Here is a 20,912-nt window from a genome sequence, read left to right on the forward strand (position 1 = left end):
GGCTTGGTGAGTTGTAGTGTGCAACCAAGGAGGTTGATGTTGCCAGAGCCTGAGGTGCTGAGGTGCTGGCGCGAGCCACTCAGGAGGGCCTCAGTCTTGTTCACATTCAACTGTAGGAAAATTGATGTCCGACAGGCAGTCTGTCAGGACAGCAGTGGTCCTGGAGTTGAGGGTGGAGACAGAAAGATAGAGTTGGGTGTCATCCACATTCATGTGGAAGTTGACCCCATGTCTCCGGATGATGTCACCAAGGGGGAGCATGTAGATATTAAAGAGGAGAGGGCCAAGGACAGAGCCCTGGGTGATACCAGACGTAACAGTGCGGGGGCTGGAGGAGAAAACGTTAGAGACAATAAAGTGGAGACGGTGAGAGAGATAGGAATCGAACCAGGCAAGGGTGGGTAAGCGAAGATTGAATAAAGCGGAGAGGCGGTGTATGAGGATGGAATGGTCAACAGTGTCGAAGGCGGCAGAGAGATCAAACAAATGTCAGCCTGGATCAGTTGGTAGCATTCACCTCTGAATCATAAAGCTGTAATCTCACATAATCTAGACAGACAATCCAATGGTATATTGGGTGTGCTGCATTGTTAGATGTGTCATCCTTCAAATGACATGTTAAACCGAGGCCATGTCGTCTGGTGGACTTTAAAGATGGTACTGTTCGAAAAGAGAATAGAATTTCTCCTGGTGTCCTGGCCAACAATACTCCAGATAAAATTGGTTATTCACCTCATAACTTCATGACTGTTTGCGGGATATTGCTGTGTGCAAACTGGCTGTCATGTTTGCCTGCTAAAATGTCATTATACTTTACATTTCTGTGGGACAGTGCTGTGCGGATTGGCTGCAACGTTTTTCCCACAAAATATAGTCAATTCTCTTTATAATATATACTGGGAAGTGCTTTTGAGACATCTCAATGACATGATAAGATGCTATATCAAATGCAAGGATTATTATTATTTACAGTAAATTCTATGAAGCACTTTAAGGCATCCTCTCAATATGACAGGAGCAGTATTAAATGCAGGGATTATTAACAATTATTATTATGAAATGAGCCAAATTGCCTCCATGCAAATCCTTGTTGTGATCTTGCAAGAATAAATATTTTCCTACACAGATTATTAACTGTATTTAACATTATCTAATTTTAAGGATAATGTCTATTAATGTTGTACTAATATGGAAAGCCATATTGTAAGGTCAGTGGATTAATTGAGGTTGGTGGGCTGAATGTTTTTCCTTCTATTCTTTCTCATACATTTTTGTTGGGGGAAAGAAAGAAAGTGTTGACTTATTTCATAGTAATTAATTTTTGGCACTGTTCAATGTTTGAAAATTGCCAGTAACACCCTCCACAAGAATATGTATTCAATTAGTAAAGACCTAAAAGAATAGTTAAAACGTAACATTCTCGACTTCATTTGTAAAGCTGTTCTTGAATACACAATGGTTGTGATATATTTAGATTTTAGTCCCAGATGCAAATTCATCAACAAGATTTAATTTTGAAAAGTAATTGAATAAATAACATACTTCAGGGACAATTTGATGCATACATGAGGGAGAATGAGCATACATTTCTTAACTCGGCAGGTTAAGTAGCATCTATGAAGAAAGGAAAGTGAGTCAACGTTTCAGGTCCACAACCCTTCATCAGAACTAGGTTCTGCTGCCTGACCTGCTGAGTATTCCCAGCGACTTCTGTTTTTGTTCCATTCAAGTAAAAGTCTGTTGTTGTTTATGCAGCATATTTAACTTATTTATGTTACTTACTGTCATTTTTGGCAAAGCACATTTCTGCTGCCATATTTACATGGCTAATTATATTTTTTATTTAGTTAGAATCTAGAAATCGAAAAGTATAGAATATGGAATTAATTTAATTCATCTTTTCAAGAGAAGATAACTATTTAAATACCTTTCCAAATGACTAATTAATTGTTTATGCACATACTTGGCACAGTTTAATTTTATATTTATGCTGACAGTTTTTCATATATTGTATTTGCTTACTCTGTGTGGATCCAAACAGCTGCTTAAGAGTAATGGCTGGGATCTATTCAGAGGGACTGCCCATGTTCACATCTATCATGGATACTTCTGGGTTGGAATGTGAAGTAGCAAAGAAAGTTTGCACACACTATTGTCCCACCAACAGTCATGGAGTGAATAAACAATTTTGTTTGTGGGATTTTGGGCCAGGACACCAGGAGAAACTCCTTTCTCTTTTAAAATAGGATCTTGAATTCATTAGCATCCACCTGAAGAGGTGGAAGGGACCTTGGTTTTATGTCTCATCCAAAGGATGGCACTTCCAACAGTGCAGCGCTTCTCAATTACTGGGATGCAGTATTAATACTTGACTAAATCTTGTCGGGAACAAAATGGCTTTTTGGCCATACATGCAAACTAGGAACTCTACCACCTGATTTCATAGCTACACAAAACAGCATGAAGACCTATACTTATTTGTTTTTTTTGTGCCAATCAAATGGTTGCAGGCAACTTATTTAGCAACTTTTCTGGTCGTAGGGCAATCAATCAACTTGCATAGCTCAGAAGGTATTTTAATACCTTGGATGTTGAGATCTGAATTCAAAACTGTAGTGATATGATCATAACACTTCTTCTCTCCTGAAATGTGTTTGAGAAATATCAGGCAGATAAATTAGTTTTTCAAGAAATGAAGGTGGGTTTATTTTATTTATTAAGATGAAATTCTGCCCCTCTGCAGTGCATCAGTGCATCAAAGAGATTATGATGAAATGGGATTTGAATAATGTTACAGGCTGGGCCTTTTCTTGGATTACTGTTTTTTATTATTAATTATCACCTGTGTTCTTTACCATATGAATTTACAGTGTATTCTGTGAAGTGCTTTGAGACATCTCGAGGACATGATAAGCTGCTATATCAAATGCAAGGATTATTATTATTATATCAACTGTGTTTCCCATACTCTTGACTCTCCAGTGTTTTTTAATCCTTAAAAGACAAACCTGCTTCCAATTATGTTTTTTAATTGAATATGTGTCCAAAATTAATTCTGTGTGGTGCTTATCATTTATTTCTTAACTGTGCATTTTTTNCTTCTTAATGGATGGATGCAGAAGCACAAATTAATTATTTCTTATACGAATATTTCAAACTATTGAAGCACTAATAATTTAAAATTCAACCATCCCTTTAACCTGGAAATTCCCCTTGAATTTTAATGACTTGAAGGGTGATCAGTATCGCTGAATGGTTGATAAAAGTGCCATTATTTTAATTAACATTGCTTTGCAGGGAAAAAAAAACAGTTGAAAGCACTGCAATAATATGTCATGTAGACCAAACATTGTGTTTTGTCTGTAGATGGATGTGTCATTCACCTCTTGGAAAATTGTAGAATCATAGAATTATGCAGCACAGAAAGAAGGCCATTTGGCCCATCATGTCTGTGCTGGCTCTTTGAAAAGAGCTATCCAAATCATACAGAAATACAGACATGGAACAGCTTCACTGTATAAGATTATAAGATGTGAAAAGCGCTATATCAAATACAAGAATTATTATTATTTGTTTCTAAAATTTCTACACTACATACATGAAGAATAGAGGAACATAGTACCGCAGTGTAAATACAAATTGTGTGTTAACTCCTCTTGACTCACCTAGTTTGCTTTTGTCATACCACTTGTGGTTTACAGAACTGAGTGTTGAAGCAAGTTCCAAATTGGATTTCGTGTAAATTTAGCTAAAAATTCAAATATTTGAGAAAGAAATTAGTTTCATCTTAATTAAGACCTTTTGGATTTAGAGGGGGTGTATTTACCTCCATTGACTTAGATTAGGGAGAGTTCTGCCCAAAATGCAGTTTTTTTGAAACAATGCTACCACAGAAACAGCTTTTCACCCCAAAATAATTTCAAGCTTTTTGGAATTCAGACATTAGGTTGAATCTAACTATAGTGAAAACGGAATGCATTACCTAGTAAAGCTTTTTGGTACATCTTGGATTTTAAGACTAAATAACTCAGTGAACAATATCTCGTGCAACACAATGATAACATCTGGAACAAGTTAAGTTTAACTAATACTTGACTTAAAAAATAACTGTGTGGCAATGCATGACAACAGTATAAGGTATGTACAATCATTGATAAATTAATCGTATCCATGCAATATACCATCAGGGGCAAGCTAAACAGTGTGTTTATTGTAGGCAAGAATTGCTGAGGCAATTTTGACTTGTACATGGCTTTACTTTACTTTAAATACTTTACTCCTTTGCTCTACTATTCTATTCTATTCTGTACTATTTCACTTAGACACCAAACTGAATTGATATTTTATTGTTTTAGCTTGTGCATTTTTTGTCAAAATAAAGAATACAAATTTAGGTTATAGAAATGTTATACAAATTGAGAGCAGATGCACAGCAATTCATGTGAATTACACACATATTGAGGTGTATTTGCAACTGAATTTGAAAATAATTTGTAAATATCACATCCTGCTAATAACCAGATATGCGAATACAATCTCCTTCTGGGTGCATTGAATAGACCTCCGAATGATCAGGTTCACAAATCTGGTTACCTGGAGTATTTGATATTGATGAATATTGCAAATACCGCACTTCAAACACCACAATCTTTTGAATGAAGGGTACACCTTTTGATTGTATATATGATAATATTGCTCTGCCAAGATGCATTAAAGCATTTGTGCAGTAATTGTTGTAATAAAACAGTCAGCACCTGCTCAATACATTAAAACACTCCAAGGCTTTATCCTACGTTTGGGGGCTATATAAATGCAAGTTGTTGTAGTAAATGACCATTTTCTGCAGATAATTGGTTTGAATCATTTATTTCATCCCAAAATTATGCTTTGCAGCACCGAGGAATGCTGCATTATAATAATAATCCTTGCATTTGATATAGCAAATTCACGCTATAATTCACGTCGGGAGGATGTCCAAAGCGCTTCACAGAACACACTGTAAAGTGAATTGACTGTATATTTGTGGGCGAACGCGGCAGCCAATTGCATACAGCAATGTCCCACAAACAGTCGTAGATTGAATATGACCAATTTATTATTGTTTTGTTTTGGAGGGATTATTATTAGGCATGTGGAGTAAGGAAACTTGCCCAAGGTTTCGCCCTGCCTGGAATTGAACTCAGGTCTCTCACTTGCAAAGCGAGTGCTCTAACCACTGAGCTACAGAACTCCACATTGGATGAGATGTTAAACCAAAGTCCTGTCTGCTTATTTCTGGTGGTTTAAGTAGAAAGGCAGTCTGGTGACAAGGAAGAGCAGTGAGTTCTCCTGATGTCGTAGCCAATATTCCTCCCTGATTCAAAAATACCCAGCACTATATTGGAATGTCAGCTTAGACTTTGAATTAATTGTCCTGACATATAGTTTGATTACACAACCGTCTGACTCAGCAGCAAGAATGCCAGCAACTGAACCAGACAGATACCTTAGCATGATGGTCATTATGTTAATTATATGACTCCCTGTGCACTGAAATCGAACCAATATAAATACCACGTTCGATGCGGCTTCAAGCAATCTTCAACTTGCCTATTATTTTTACTGCATCACAGCAAATGTTATGTGAGTTTATTTGTTTATTCATTTATTTATATATATTTGAGGTATTAGAAAAGGAAAGATATCTTGAGAATTTGGTGAACAGATCAATACAATGCCCCCGGATGATTTAAAAACAAAAGTTTGCCATGTATAGCTATTGGAACATGGTTTTGAGTAAAGCAGATTTATTTTATATTGTATGTGGTCTTATATTGTAAGTCCACATAGTGTACCATGTGAAAAATGCAAATACAAGACATCACATCTTAAACATAAGGCCGGGAACAGAGAAACAGACAATAGCAACAACTTACATTTATATACTGCCCTTCATACAAGGCAGAGTATTTCTGCACTTAGAAAAACAAGATAATTATTTTCAGTAAAAGGGAAATAGGCATGTTGGCCGACTATCAGTACAGGTTGTCCAGCTAGTGAATATCCCTGGGGATGCAGAGAGGTGAGGGTCTCTTTGGGCTGATCAATCTCTAAGGTGATAAGCTTTGCAATACAATATCAAGTTGATCCACAGTGGTGATCTCAGAAGTCCTAACCAGGTGGGTCAGCAGTACTCTAAGATATTTATGATGTCAGACCAGCCAGCCTAGCTCCTTGGCAGGACTTGGATGTGTAGACTGATCACTGGGGGTAGGAATTCTTCCCACTTGACTCCTGTTAACCCCACAAGACAAAGTACTAATACACAATTTAACCTCCCCTATACAGCCCTAGCTGGACCAACAAACTCTGCACACTTCTGAATCGGTGATACCCCTGTCTGTAAGGTGCAGCCCAGATTTAGGCTGTTTGTCATTTGATTTCAAGATAAATATTCTGAAGGAATGTTATGATCTAGTCTTGATGAATTGAAGGTCTCGTCCTGTTGGAAGTTCTTGCCTTACAACTATGTACCCATAAAATGCACAAGCCAGAACACGTACAAGTTGTAGTGAGACTTCAAATACACAAACACAAACTCTCCACTCTACCTCTCTCCTCATTTTTGATGACAAGTCTTAGAGTCTTCATTACGTTAAATTATATATACTTACTGCACGGTATATTACTTGGACTGATGTTTGTACTTGTTTCTCAACAAAAAAAGTACATCTTTCAAAATGTTATGAGACTTGTCAGGCCAAATCAGAAAATATCTACCAACAGTACATTTGCAAAAAAATTCCCATTCGTCACAAATGATGTCTGCCACATGAGTTTTTCATTATAATGTGATCATTGATACATGGACAGATGGACAGAGAGCCAGGGCAGCTTGTCGTTTCAGGCTCAGTTACATGTTCCAGAGGAACACAAATGTATGTTTGTGATACATTCAAACACTGTCACTTACATTTGTGGGTTATTTGGCATGAATATAATTCCAAAGTCAAATCCCTTAATAAATGAGCACATGACAGTTGCTATTGATCTGCAGCTCTTGAACATACGTTACAATTTTGTAAAGAATCAGCCCATTCAAGTTTTGATAATTCTGTGAATTTTAGAGTGGAAGGTGTATGTGTATCCTTTCTTTTTTTCTGCCTTCCTCCACCAATAATGGTCATTGCCTCAGTAACTGAGTAATTTGTTCTTCGCTCCGTTTCCCTGGAGGTTAGACAAAAGACCTCTTATAACAAGATCACAGGGTTCAGATGTCTGTTATTAGCAGTATGGTTGTAATGGAGTGGATTGCAGCTGATGAAATGCTGCTTTATATAAGAGAGATTTTAGACAGCATAAAACATTTCTACTCAGGTTGCAAAAGCTTATCAAGTTGCATAGGTTTGAAAACTCCACCTGGGAAAGTCAATTTAAATTGAAGGACCTTTTAATCAGCTCTGCAACATAAAAAGCAAATCCATTAAGCATGCCAAAGAGAGCAATTAAAGATATTAACCAGTACAAGACTGATAGAATTTGCTCATTGGCAGAGCTCTGCTTCCCATTTAGAATAGCAATCTGTTTAGCATTCTGACCAGACAACTATAACTTTCCATTTAAAAAGCAAGCAAACCCTCCAGGTATTGTGGAGCTCTTGCCTAATTCAAACATGCAATGTAATAAATATGGAGTACAACAATTAACAGAGTACCATATTCGGGAAGCCATACTGCAATTTCAGCTCCCATTGTTGCAATTCCCCACGAGAAAGACGCATATTTAAGTCAACATTGTGCTAATTGTCATTCGTGGAGAAATATGAAATTCAACAGAATTGTAGATGTTTTAGTTATAACGTTCCCTCTGGCTCTGTTGTCTCCGTCTGAAGAGTTGAGCTGCACTGAAGCTGAATGCATCTATTACCTCGATTCGTTCTGGAAAAAAATGAATTAAATTTACAATAACTGTATAAAGTTTTGGAAAAGTTTGTCACTTCATATCCTAATAAGTTGGCAATGCAAAACGTTCCGTTTTAGTGGATCTTCTTCAATTCTTACAAACCATCAAGAAACCTGAAGAAATAGTCGCATGCTGCCAAAGTAAAAGACTGAGCCTTAGTTTTATCTAACCAATTATCTTAATTGGGATAGGCACTCTTATTTTGCCTGAACCAAAGCTTTTTAGATTAAAGGCATTTTTGGAACATTTACTCCACTACTTCTGAGAAGCTAGATTCATTTTCTGCAGCATCTTTCTGAATTGTAAATTATCGATACGTTCATGTGGGACTAAATTAAATTTGTGCTATTTGTCTGGAAATAAAATTGCAATAGAGAAAGATCGGATAAATTTATATTTTATATTACATTGAATACATTATTTCAAATTTATAATAAAAAGGGAACAATAACCTAGTAATAAATATAGCAAAAGAATGGAGAATGAAAGAAAGGAATTTGACCTGTTTCAAGATAAATAGTCATCACTTGCCACCTGAAGTAAAACATTATAAACATAACAGTTGTTAAAAATAATAATCTCTACACCAGTCATAGTACCTTTAACATTGGGAAGACGTCTCAAAGCACTTCAAAGGAATTACTGTCAATTGTAGTAACTGCATTTTATAGGCAAACACGATAGTGAATTTGCACACAGCAGTATCCCACAAACAGTCACAACCAATTTTATTTGGGAGACTGTTGCCCAGGGCACAGTAGAAACTCCCTTCTCTTTTTCAGTAGACCCATCGGATCTTTCACCTCCACCTGAACAGGCAATCAGAAACTTGGAATAACTTCTATTCTGAAGGATGACACCTCCAACAGTGCAGCACACTCACAGCACTGGATTGGAATGTCATCTTAAATGATATGAGTTCCAAGTCCCAATGTAATGCTTGAATTCACAGCTCGCTGACTCAGAAGTGAGAATCAAATACAAAAATAATTAAAACATATTGTTTCTTTCTTGTTTGAATGTCCAAAGATGTGCATAAATGAGCATGTGGAACAATATGGAATGATAAATGTTGGATGTGTGGCAGAATATTAACTGATGGCTGCAAAGTGCTCCAGGGAGCAAAATCGAGCAAAATTTCCCAACCAACAAATTTTTCACTGCTTCATCCAATGGAGGCGAATGGCTAGAGCAAGAGGGGACTCAGCTCCCCCAAATCTACCTTTTCAACGGGAACTTAGAGGGAAAAGCTCTCACCCTTGGGGAGGACCAGAACCAGTCCTCCGAGCAACCCACCACCCACGAACCCCCTCTGGCCCCTCTCCCAACTCGTTATTGCCATCTGCCAGGCTGCTCTATGGGGCACCCATTTTGTGTTTTATACTCTTTTCTGCCCACAAAATATACAGTCAATTTATCTTTACAGTATATTCTGTGAAGCGCTTTGAGACATCCAGAAGATGCGATAAGGCACTATATCAATGCATTATTATTATCCTCACCTCTGCTTGGCCAATGGACCTGTCATTGAAGCCAACGGCTCACCCATTTTAAAGGGGACCAACCCTTTACCTGAGTTTTTCTCAGCCCCTCCCATCCCCGCGCCAAAACCCAAGAATATTTTCACCTGCTGCTGCCTATGGCTGCGTCCCATTTTTGTTTTGTATCATTATATCATCTTGTTACTAAATGGTTGAAAGGTTTTCTCATCCATGACACCATAGGTTCAGAACCGTGTTGTTCAAACATGTGTACCTCAATTGCCTAAGATCTTTACTTGCTAAAATGCTTGCAGCAATTTGGAACGTGGGTATAACTTAAGGATTTCAAACATTTATTCTTTAGATCTGGAACAAAAGGCATCCAGCCTTGCAACTCTGGGGCAGCAGCTTTATATTTTATGCTGTGAAATGAATGAAAAAAATTACAGAACATGCTTTGAACATGTTCGAAAACAGGAGTTTGATGCCCACCTCCCAACATCAACACATTCCTCACAATTATATTAGCTTAACTTTTCTGCCACTAGAACAAACAAATGCCAATATTGCAAAACAAACCGAGCATGCTTAGTTTCCTGAAGTTTTGTAAAACACAAACCTTATTGAGGTTTCGATAATGCACCAATGCATTTCAAAACCTTAAAGCAATAACTGTTTTACTGATTTTGACTTGAAAATTGACTGATTTTCATCTTGTGTCTGAAAATGTGTAGTTCTACGAAATTGTAGTGGGTTCAGTGAGTCATAGGAATTTGTTTTGTGTATTACCTTCCATTGAAATGGAGTCAACACTTTGTGTAGTTTAGTTCCTTAACTAGGTGAGTCAACAGGACTCCAGGGCACTGCTGATGACAGATCAGTCAGCCTGACTCATTGGCAGGATTTGGAGGGTCAGGCCACTCCCTGGGAGAAGAATATCTTCCAACTCAGCTCCCGTTAACCTTATAAGCCATAGCCCTAAGGAGGTTAGGCCTAATTAGATAAGTAGTGGGAGGCTTGCCTTATGGTGCTTTCAATGGCGAGCTATGCATTTTTAGCTGGTTAAATTTCACCGGTACCCTTACACACATTCTGGGGTCACTAAACTTGGCTCTTGCCAACTAGTGGCTAATACTGTTCGGAATTAAGTGCATCTCTCTAGGGATAGAGTGCACATTCTATTCCAGACACATGGAAATACATATGTGGAACTCTGTCTGGTTTGGATACTCTTAAGCACAGTAATGGGTTTACACATGGCTGACCAACAAAAAGGTGTGTATTCCCTTGTACCTGGAAAAGGTGGCAATATTTTTTCTCCACTTGATTTTCACTGGGATTCAAATTTTCAAAGAAAAATTCTAATAAAATTTAAAAAATTACTAATAATGAAGAACATCACACACAGCTAAAATGTTGGGGTTAAAAATGAATGCATCTTTTTTCAGAGTGAATTATAATGTCCGTTGTATTTTATGTAGTCTTGAATCATTAAACCTTGATCTATTCTATGATCTTGGATAGAGCAATACAAGTCCTATTTATTTCACTTTGAATGGGTTTTTTCCTGATCTTGTATGTCCAATTTACAGCTATTACCTTTTATATTTGATGGCGTAATCTTCTCTTTGAGAAGTCAGGATTGTATAGACCTTAACTGGACTATTTTATAACAGAGCTTTACTCAATTAGAAAATAAATTGAGGAGAAAAAATGTTTTTGGGGTATAATATGTGGTATTTTTTAGTGTTTTTTCTTAATAAGGATTTCAATTGGGAACTTATTTTAATAACCAAACATACCTCACTCTGACTAAAAATGGATCACTCTTAATTCTTGCGAGTTGAAATGTATATTTGGTTTCCTTATTAAGAAATTGCATTAGAATGTTAGAGCATTAGATATTAGAGCCATTGCAGAAAATATAAAGTAACACAATGAAAAATAATTTCAAATGATACCAACAGAATTGCAACAAACTTCCCTTCCCAATCTGTGATCTTATGATTTGATGTCTGTGACAATTATTTATTTTTAGCATTAACTCAGAAAATGATTCAGAAGCTCTGAAATATAATTAAGGGATTTATTTGTTGAACAAAGCTACCTACTTTATGACTGCAGGCACTGACTTACATTGCAATAGGAGTCTTGAGGTAAGTTGTGATGCTGTTTCTGATCTAAACAAGAATTGATTTGGTGCTGGACATGTCACAAGAATTTCATGGAAGACATTAACTCTGAAGTACTGGAAGAGGAGATCAATCTTGTTTTTCATTTTTATTACTTACTGCATGGAAGGGCTTTAATGAAAGATGCAGTGTCAATACATCAGAGATATTTAGTTTGGGGAGGATTAATTTTCTTAATTTGGGGGATTATAAGGATAATTTATTTTTGATAGAAATTGCTTACCTGATTTTACCTTACACTGAAGAATCACATTTTCTCCCTCATTGCTCCTATATGCTTGTGTCAATTTGTAGCACTCTCAATTCTGAGTCAGAAGTTATGGGTTCAAATCTTACTTCAGGTATTGAGCTCACAGTCAAGGCTGATCCTGCTGTAAAGTATTAAAGGAATGTAACATTGACTAACATGCTGAATTTCAGATGAGATGTCAAACATCCTTTGACAGTGCTTGAAAACCTGGAATCCAATTATTTTGAATGGTTCACTGTTAGATGATTTTGTCTACTGAGCCGTTGAATGAGGAACTGAATCTGGTTTCCTATTAGAGGTTATTTCTAATTATTGCTTCCAGCATATAAGTATAGGACATATCTTATTAAGCTTGAAAATTTGTTGGACCAGTGAGTTGCACATCTAACAAACTTTCATAATAATAATACTTGCATTTGATATAACGCCTTATCACGTCTTCGAGAGTCTCAAACCACTTCATAGAATATATACTGTAAAATGAATTGACTGTATATTTTGTGGGTGAAACTTGGGTCACCAAATTATTATTATTTTTTGAAGAAATTATTACCCCCAGAAAAGCGATCTGCCAATCGAATAGCAAATGGGTTCCTACTTACTGCTAGGTAAACAGAGGCATGTGGAGTAAGGAAACTAGCCTAATGTTTTGCCCTGCTGGGAATTGAACCCAGGTTTCTCGCTTGCAAGGCAATAATAATAATAATAATCCTTGCATTTGATATAGCACTATAGGACATCCCAAAGCGCTTCACAGAACACACTGTAAAGTGAATTGACTGTATATATTTGTGGGTGAACGCGGCAGCCAATTGGCACAGCAATGTCCCACAAACAGTCGTAGATTGAAAATGACCAATTTATTATTGTTTTTGGTTTTGGAGGGATTATTATTAGGTGTGTGGAGTAAGGAAACTTGCCCAAGGTTTCGCCCTGCCTGGAATTGAACTCAGGTCTCTCGCTTGCAAAGTGAATGCTCTAACCACTGAGCTACAGGACTCCAGTTTCATGACTGTACACTCCACTTGTGTCAGCATGGCTCAGGTGGTGGTACTCTCACCTTTCAGTCAGAAGGTTGTTTGTTTAAGACCACATCATGACTTGGTACCCATATAGTCCATGCTGACACTCCACTGCAATGCTGTGGGTGTGATGCAGGTGCCATCGCATGAGAATTGAACTGAGTACCTGTCTGCCTGTCAAGATGATTGTGCTTACGGTTACCTCGCTTTCCCCTGGCTCGGTGTCAGACTCTGCCACTGTCAAGTGTTCTGGGATGCTACCCCATGTGAAGAGTACTATATAAATGCAAGTTTTTGTTGTTGTTAAAAATCTTTTGATACTAGTCGAAGAAAGAAGGAAGTTTCTGCCTTCAATCACTCAAATAAATTGGTCACTCACTCCATGGCTATGCATGAGACATTGCTATGTACAAATTGGCTGCTACTATTGCAAGCAAAATACAAACAGTCACACACACTTAGAGTAGTATCCTGTGAAGCCCTTGAGATATATCAATGGCGTGATAAGGTGTTGTATCTAATGCAAGCATTATTATTATTTCTGAAGTCTCTGTAACCCTTTCAACTTGATAGAAAACTTCATCACTCATCATCCCACCCAAAAAATGTAACCTGATTTAAACAAGCTTTGGTCATAGTCTGCACTGCCAGATGAGGACCATAACACAAACAAATGAATGTATGAGAACATATTGTAACTGAGAACAACTGAAGAGTACTAGCAATTAAAAAGTCTATTGATACATTATCCCATCAAAGAAAGTATATCAAAGAAGTCAAATAGAAATCCTGTAATTGTAGCAGAACTGGAAGAGTACAGGATATGTTGTTTCATGAACATTTGAGAATATAGAAAATTCTTTTCTTTTTACTGCACAATGTTTCCACAGAAAGCAGAGACATTATCATTGAGAGAATGAAGAGAATTTTGGAAAAATTTTACTGTGATGGTAGGACGATAGTGTGTGTTCTGGAGCGATGGGATTGGATAGGATTAAGGGCCTTCTTCATCCAAAGTAATCTTGTGTTGGGACTCATAGTCCAGGCTGACACGACAATGCAATTGTGGTTGTGGCAATCAAAATTTTGATCATTCGTGGCTGTTTGTGGGACATTGCTGTGTGCAAATTGGCTGCCTACAAATTTATAATCGCTATTCTATAGTAATTCCTCTGAAGCACTTTGAGACTTCTTGATGAAAATGCAAAGATTATTATCGTTTATTATATTTCCGTGGTTATGTAACTGAGGATTTGGTCTGAGTCTATTGTATTGACTCTTGATGTTGTACGTTCTTCTTGATAATAACAACAGAACTTGATTTAACAGGTATTATGCCTTTGACACAGGATAACATCTTAAAGTGTTTTATAAAAATTATGTGGATTACTGAACATGGTGGGGAGGGGGTATGAGAAAGTTGACCAATGTCACATCATAACCCTTGTTTATGGGCAGTTTTTAGTTAATACAAGTTAAGCATGAACTTATATTTTTATTACTCTTGCCAGCAGTACAAAGCCCAATATTGTGCAATATGTTAATTGGATGTATGATGTTGAGATCTGGGGAGAGGAGCTTCTTGCACAATACAGTTATTAGATGAATAATTCTGCTTGGATCTGCAGAATGCAAAAAGGATTGTTTTATAATATTTGGCAAAAAGTATATCTAAACAGTACATTTGTACTCTCAAAGTATTAATCATTACATGTTTGTGTTGAATACAGGAAGCAGGTGGTACACTCACAAAGTTTTAGATCGAGGAAAGGGAGAGTCAGTACAGATTTGACCAGGGCAGGGGTGCAAAGCTGAATTATTGTAAAAATGCTGGAAATGACTTAACTGGCCTCCCGCTTGAAGTTCTGAGTCATACAAGGGCAAATTCCTACCAATTGGAACACACTGTGCTGTGTTTGCAAGCCTGATAATGATCCAAAATTATTTTCTCTACCAACACTCTCTCCATGGGGTTGACTGAATTGCTGAAGTGAGTGACAGGAATAATAATAATATAATAATCCGTGCATTTGATATAGCGCTTTTCACGTCTTCTAAATGTCTCAAAGAGCTTCACAGAATATACTGTAAAGTGAATTGATTGTATACTTGTGGGCGAATCGCGGCAGCCAATTGTGCACAGCAATGTCCCACAAACAGTCATGGATCGAGTGACCAAATTATTATTGTGTCTCATTGCAGACCACGGAGAAATGCTTACTGAGCAAATAGGAAGCAATTCATTGCTTTACCTTCTGCCACCCGTGTCCTCATTCATACCAGGCTCCCTATTGTATGGGTGAGGACACAGGTAGAAGATCACTTCCTATTGCAGAATGGATTGATTTCAAGATCCCCACTCTCACTTTCAAATCTCTTCATGCTCTGGCACCTCCCTACCTATCTGATCTGCTTATACCCATTCCTTTAACTGCCACCTTTGTTCAGGGTTACGGGTCTACTGCATGCCCTCATCCCCTTTGCTCCACAAATGGTAGCGGTGCTTTCAGCCACTATGCCCCAAATCTCTGGAACTCTTTGCCTTAATCCCTCAATCTTTTTGCCCATCTTCAAATAACACATGAAGACATTTCTCTTTGACCATGCTGTTGGTTGTCTTCCCTCCCTTTCCAGCTTCAAACCTGCACTGTTAAGTGCTCTGAGATGCTATCCACGTGAAGGATCCTGTATAAATGCAAGTTGTTATTGCTGTTTCGGGTTAATTTGTTTTCAAATAAAGGTAAAATGTTTGGATCATAAATACTCAGTGGTCATATGTTCTTCCTCCTGTTGGTTAAACGTGTGGACTGTGGATAATAATATTACAGGATTACCCTGTGACAATGCAGTGTTTTGGATCCTCCAAATTGGAAATCACATTTTAATGTATCTGTATATAAAAAAATGTCTGCTCCTGTTACCGGGTTGTCAGTTTGGGGCTGGTGTCACTTCTGTGCAGACTGGCCAACTTCCTTCACAAGTGCACAGCTTGCAGGAAGGCAGCTCATCAGCCATAACCATTCTTTTGTGCATTCCTAGTACTCGACAATTGTTGTTGCTGTTGTTGAAACATTTGCGGGAGCACTCATGAGTCGTCAGCTGGCTTCCTGTGTGCTGCATGTGCAGAAAACCAGCTAATCCACTCTGAAAGTGGAGGTGTACTGCATTTCCAGTAACTGAAGGACACCCATGTCGTAAGCAAATGTATGTTTTCGTAAAGTGAGTTATGATGGCGTTGCCTTGTTTTTTTCATTTTTATCAGGACAAACTGGCTTGACCTAGGACTCCAACCTAACACATTTGTTAGGACTGATTTTTTCTGCTGGTAGTGTTGAAGGTGGTAAGTGAAGCCCACTAAAGTTTACATAATAAACTACTCATTCAGATTAGTTTCTTTAGGTCTTCCAAATAGGAATGTAAGATATTGTGACAAAATGTTATAAGTCACATCAAGCTACTAATCAATGATAATAACGTGTTCCAAAATTCCAATGGCTAATACTAAAAGGCTTTCTTTTTTTAACTTTTATTCCTGCCACCATAATGGTATACTTTATTTAAATGTGCTAGACTATTCGACCTAATTCAATCATGACTTAACGTATGTGAACCTATCTTTTCTGCAATGATGGACGATTCATATGTGATGCTGTGATTGTTGTTTGTGCCAATTATGCAGTCAAGCAAGCACCAATTAGATCACTGTAACTGTGCTACCCAAAAGGGTTTATTAAAACCATTCTGCACTTTGAAATAATATTAAAATTCAAGTGCTCAGCAGTTCAACATCTGCACAGGAACACATCACTGGCCTCATGTCAACTGAAATAAAAGATGCTGTTCTTGCACATATGAAAATCAAGAAATTTTCTTGGAATTCACATTGAGACATGAATAGGATAATGTTTCGATGGACAAGGAGGTGAAAGTAAAAGGATTATCTTTTGAATCTGTGGCGTACGTTTCATTTAGTTTACCTTTTTTTATTGTTGAGAGCAAGTATAACTACCTATTTCATTAGAAAAGAGCTGTTTAATATGATTTTTCTCTCCCTCACTTAGGTCACCACACAATTAGAGTTGATCCAGTATGTTGTTTTGCTGGAATGGTCTTTCTTTACATACTAATGCATACTATAAAGGTCGTTCTCTAGGTTACGCATTGATCTTGCTGCACACAAATGTTTTTATACTGATCATGTCGTAGCACACAATGTTGGCTTCAGTTCACAACCAAACTTGGATTAACTAACTAACAACAACAACAAAATTACATTTGTATAGCGCCTATCACGTCGGGAGGACGTCCCAAGGCGCAGGACAGACAGAGTTATGGACCTGAGCTGAAAGTTGGGGCAGGGGGAGAAGCAGGGAGATCAAAAGCAAGGTCGAAGGAGGGTCTTGAGGTGGGTTTTGAGTTGGCAAGGGAAGGGGCGAGATGGAGGGACTGTGGGATGGAGTTCCAGAGGGTAGGTGCAGAGTGGCGGAAGGCCCGCCCGCCAATAGTGGGGCGAGCAAGGTGGGGGTCGTGAAGCAGGCCAGAGTGCGCTGAGCGGAGGGAGCGAACAGGGTGGTAGGGGGTTTGGAGGTTGGAGAGGAAGGGAAGAGCAAGACCGTGGAGGGGTTTGAAGGTAAGGACAGGATCTTGAACTGTGTGATGGGAAGCCAGTGGAGTTGGGCAAGGATGAGGGTGAGGACACGGGCTGCCGAGTTCTGGATGATCTGCAGCCTATGGAGGGAGGAGCTGGGGAGGCCAACAAGCAGTGAGTTTGCATAGTCGAGCCTCGATGTAATGAAGCCTCAATGTAATGAACTAACATAACATAAAGAAACAAGGAATGAGCCAAGGCTCATCAGGTAAATTCCTTTCATAAACTGCTGCATCATTAGCTCTACATAAATCATTAAATTATAAAGATAAGGTTCTGCAGACTCTTCCCTCGCACCCCATAGGTGAATCAAACAAAACTCCACAATACTTATCCAATCTACATTTAACATTCTTCTAGCATCTTATGTGGAAGTTTATCAGTTGCTTTCTCAATACCAAGTACTGTAGATTATGCCTACATTAATCGAGTTTCTCCTTAAAAAATTTCAGTAGATTTTTGATGTGCAATATCTACTGCTTTTACACCCATTAACTACAATGAATTCATTGGTACAGTTTATGGAAAGAGACAAAATCGACATGACATCAGTAGAAATTTCCCCCTTGCCATCAATTTCAATTATTTGGTTTAAGATACCCATCACTTTTTCCACAATTCTATTGAGGAAGTGGAAAAATAGAAAGCAAATAATAATAATAAGAAGAATAATCCTTGTATTTGATTATAGATAATATCAAAACACTTCACAGAGTTTGTGTAAATGGTATTACCTGTATATTGACTGCCTCAGCTCTGGGATGGTATCCTACATGAAGCGAACTATATAAATGCAAGTTGTTATATTTGTAGGCAAACACAGCAGTCAATTTGTACACAGTTATGTTAGTTATGAAATGACAGCAATGATATGAATGACCATTTTCATTTGCTTGTGTAGGCCAGTGGTGGTCAACATTTATGGTTAACCACCAAAATACAATTTATGGCATAAATCAAGAAATATTCAATCAAGAAGAAAACTGAAAACAAACTAGGGATTGAACACAGACTTAACTCGACTTGTGCGATTGTTTGGGCCCTGCTTCTTGATGGCCCCGCAGACCACAAGTTGGTCACCACAAATATCGGTGATTGTTGGCTAGGATACTGGGATAAACACCCTTTTCTTTTCAAACATGAGACTTGAACCCACGATCTTCTGACCCAGTGACGAGAGACTACCAACTGAACTAGACTTACAAAGTGCACCAGATCCTTCTGAAAGCTTCTAAAACTGACAATGGTTACATTCAATTTATTTTTAAACTTATAACCATTTTGAAATCATCACCACTTCACGGAAAAGATACCTGGATCCAGAGGTTGATGAAACTTTTCATTTAACGTTTCTTCAACAAAGAAACTTGTCATATGGAATGGCATCGGCACAAATTAAAGGTACCAATGTTCAGATTTGTTTTTAAGGAAAATGGATTGGGAATTTGTTCAATTCATTTGAAATTGTTAGAAATAAATGTGAAGGCCAATAAGGTTGCCGGGTTTAGCTGCAAGCAATTTCTGTAGAGTGTATTTGCAGATTTCATGTTTACTTAAAGCTGCCCAATGATTTTGAATGTTGGTTTTCAGGGCATGTCAAGTGGCTCAGTGTTGACATCCTTTAGCAGCTGAGTGTGCTGGACCAGTGTAGTCCACAAGCTGATGATAGATGAAACCAATGTGACTGCTTGTGCCCAACCGACTTGCCTTTTGTTATCGAGATGTAATATTTCCATGCTGATGATGAAAGGCTCAATGTCTTAAGAACAGCATGAAAAACAGCTTCCATATTAAGACTGATTTTAAGTTTTCCAAAATTCTGAATGAACTTGAATTTTAAGACAATGGCTCAGACAGACCAGACAATTTCAGGCATCGATTCCCTAGCGGCATGAGGAGCAGTAACTGTAGTATCTAAGATATTGTATGTGAGTGGAGTGAGTGCAAAAGGAAAGGGGTTAGCAGTCCAATGAGAAACATATAGCTAATACCTGGCAGTGTAGAATGACCTTCACAATGACCTTTACTCATCAAAATAGTCTTGGCTTCAGATTTAAAGCACAAACAGAACTAATCAAAACTCATCCCAGTGTGAAATCTGGACACGAGGGACATGTTTTCATGCTGGTCTGAGTTTGAGTGCAGAGCTCAGCAGGATTCACCAGCTAAATCTTGCTGGGGCATATTTCATGCTGGGTTAACTTTGGCGTGAACGTCACAGCAAAATAAAGATAAGGTCTTTGTACAGGTGTTGATAGAAATATATTCTGGAGGCTTTCAGGCATAAATCTGTAAATCAGATTGTAAATCAGATAAAATTGTGGTCAGTATAAGTTTGTTATTTTCAGCCATTTAAATCATCCACAAACATTTGATTTCTGAGGGCTTGCTCCATTTTATTGATAAGGTTAAGAGATGCTTTAGAGAAATTCGATTTCTGCAAGCACTCGCATTCCTGAGGATGCAAAAGATTCTTTGTGTGCTACTATATTTTCCGTCTTACAGCATTCTATTCGAGAGGCATATTGAATAGTTGCTTAGCATATCATTCCCCTGCGTAATCTATGCAAATAGGATTCTCATCATTTATGGCAGACCTAAAACTTCTGATCCAAACTGAATCAAATATATTTTGAAAATCGAAGTATATCCTCTGGATATTCATTGTTTACTAACTCCAGTAAAGTTGATGAGACAATGCGCTAGAATTCTCAAGTTAAAGCTTCTTGTACGGAGTTACAATCATTTTCCAATGGCTTACCTTGGGAAATTGCCTAAGTTTTTTTTTCCCCCATGATTGAACATGAGCGAAAGTTAGCTGAATAAAGGTAAGTCTTCATTGAGGAATGATAGCACTAATTAAATAATAGGATGATAGTTTTAGTATATCAACCGATATCTTCTGCTAATTTACATAAGGAGTAGGTTAAGAAATTCCACAATATTACATAGCTCATAGAGCTATGAAATGTGATATTGTTATGACTGCACTAATACATGGTTCTTAAGCTGATAAATACTATTACCATTCTTTTCACTGCATCTTTATTTCTTACAATGGGACTTTGAATCAAAAAATTCTTTATTTAGTGATCGGTGAAAGATGATGTGGTGAGTCTCAAATTCATTGACTCTAATTTATAGTTCAGTTTGCTTCCTGGTCAGATAGATAAATTAAAAATCATCTTTCTTTTGCTTTGTTCCAAATGACTGATAGATTTATGGTTGCATTTATAATTACTTTTTGAGTGGATGCAGTTCTTGTGGAATTCCTGGAGCAATTAACTCTGTAACTTGTTTGATGCGTTATTCCATTGTTACTTTTTCTCACTTCATTAATATAATCAGTGAGCGAGCATATCCAATGGCACCTACAGG

Source organism: Callorhinchus milii, unplaced genomic scaffold, assembly GCF_018977255.1.
Source record: "Callorhinchus milii isolate IMCB2004 unplaced genomic scaffold, IMCB_Cmil_1.0 Scaffold4, whole genome shotgun sequence".
In the NCBI taxonomy this organism is placed as follows: Eukaryota; Metazoa; Chordata; class Chondrichthyes; order Chimaeriformes; family Callorhinchidae; genus Callorhinchus; species Callorhinchus milii.